Raw genomic sequence first — 2,348 nt, forward strand, 5'->3', positions numbered from 1 at the left:
TTTTTTAATAAATCATCACCTATAATGAATTGTAATTTGTTAGCCGGTTATCGTATGCCATTTTTTAACGTTTAAGAGTTCATAAGCCTTTTTTAATCAATTAATTATGAAAACTATGATGTTAGCCGCCAGAATTTTTTTCTATGACTAAAAAAATATATACAAAAATGCGATCACTCTCAATCAATGATCTCTCAAATGTTAAAAAGTGGCATACGATGACCGGCTAACAAATTATAATCCATTGTAGGTGATAATTTATTAAAAAATCAATTATTTAGAATTTTGTATAATTTACCATGCTATAAAAAATGATGATTCCCAATAAACTATCGACTCTCAAACAATTTGCAGCATAGATTCAGATTCTACAAATAATTTGCAATCGATTCGATAAAAAAAATTTTTTTTCCAAGAATTTTTCAAAAATTTGTCGGCTATCTTCATGAAATTTTTTCATTGATTAATAAAACAAAAACCTTCAACTCTCAAACGTTAAAAACCAATGTGCAATGACCGGCTAACGAATTACAAGCAATTCCGAACGGTAATTTATCTGAAAAACATTTTTTGTCGGCTAATTGGATACTGCTGCCCCCATGGCCGCAGCATCACGTGGGATGACCATATTCATTTCCTTTCTTTATAATTATAAACTTTATATGACTTTTTCAAGTCAAAAGAGCATTGTCACTATCATTTCCAAATCATTTTACATCGTTTAGAATTTGGTTATTGCAATTTTGATTAAATTCCGCCAATTATATGGTTGAACAGTTTATTAATAATAATTGAATATTGTTTGCAACTTGTTTGCAAATTCTGAAAAAGGTTTTCTAAATATTTCCAAATTATTTCCTTATTATTCTATTGATGACTTTTTTAAAAATATCCAATTTGTTTGCCAAGTATATGTCGGTTGGGCATTGTGCACTTGGAAGAAATGTAATTTTTTAATTAACTTTTCATACTTTTTTCTTCGTAAATATATAGGTGGTAATTTGGTGGAATTTAGGAGAACATAATTATAATTTGGGAGTGATTAGTTTTTGTTTAATGGATTTTTATTTTTTCACAATAATAATGAGCAGAAGTTATGATTGAATAATTCCAAAATAATCCCAACCGATGGAGAATAATTTGGTGGTCATTATAAACAGTACTTATATTATTATTGATTTTTTCGACATTTTCCTTAATAAATATTTAGGTGGTATTTCGGTGGAATTATGAAGACAATAATTACAATTTAGGAGTCATTAGTTTCAATTAAATAATTAATTTAGTAAAGTATCGAAATGAAATAAAAAATCATAACATTTTTTTTTACGAATATATTGATGTTTCATTGAAAAAAAAACATGGCGTGCGCATGTGCACTGAGCGAAAAAAAAAATTTCTAGGCAAAACTATCCCATTGCGTCAATCCGGAAGTTTCTTGCCGACGGATTTTCTTGGCACCAGAACTATGCATTTTGGACCATACAAAACTCCAGATATATCAAGTTCATATGAGCTGAGAAGAATTTCGGATAACAATAATGGTGCACTCATTACTCTCAAGTACAGGAACGATCGATTCAAGTAGTTATTAGATTGACATAAAATCCTGTGTTTGGTCAAAATTACTTAGTATTTTGTAGAAATTTGGTGTCAAAGAAATTTGTGTTGAATACATGTGAGTTCAAAAGACTTATGAATTTGAGTTGGCAGGAAACAAAACAGTTTTGCAACCAGAATTCAGATACAGTTGCAATCATATCGAAATGTGGTTTGGCAAAAGAATATCCCATGTTCGCTCTAAGTGAATCAGTATTTTGTTGTGAAACATTGAATGTTCAAAAATTCTTATCATATCTCTGGAGTACACCACTACGTTAGACTTTTCTATTTCTTGAGAGAATCACTCTAATATTCCTTATAAAATGGACTTGAGGTTTATCCATTGTAAATTCATTCTGTTCAAGAATGTGATATATTCGGAAATTTATCATTCTCCGTAGAAAGAATCTCTTCTCTAGGAGGGGATTGACTCTGCACAGAACAGGACAATTGTTCCGCAGGAAAAACCATCGCAGGTTCACAGAAATTAGTCTAGGATATCGAAACCCCTGGAAGAATTTGTCTCATGTCCATTATTTTCGGGACGTAGATCGAATATAGTTTGCGATTTTTAGTTGAAAAAGCAGAAATGGATTGTGTAACGAGCATCGGGGATGCCCGTTAGGATCCCCAATAAAAATCCAAAAATGGAGAGAGAGAGAGGCAGTAGGGACGTAGGTTAGGTTTAGGGAAATTAGGATTTCCCCCCCGTTCGGGGTGGTTTAGAATAGGTTAGGGGTTAGAGG

The sequence above is a fragment of the Fopius arisanus genome, unplaced genomic scaffold (assembly GCF_000806365.1).
Source record: "Fopius arisanus strain USDA-PBARC FA_bdor unplaced genomic scaffold, ASM80636v1 scaffold00156, whole genome shotgun sequence".
Lineage (NCBI taxonomy): Eukaryota > Metazoa > Arthropoda > Insecta > Hymenoptera > Braconidae > Fopius > Fopius arisanus.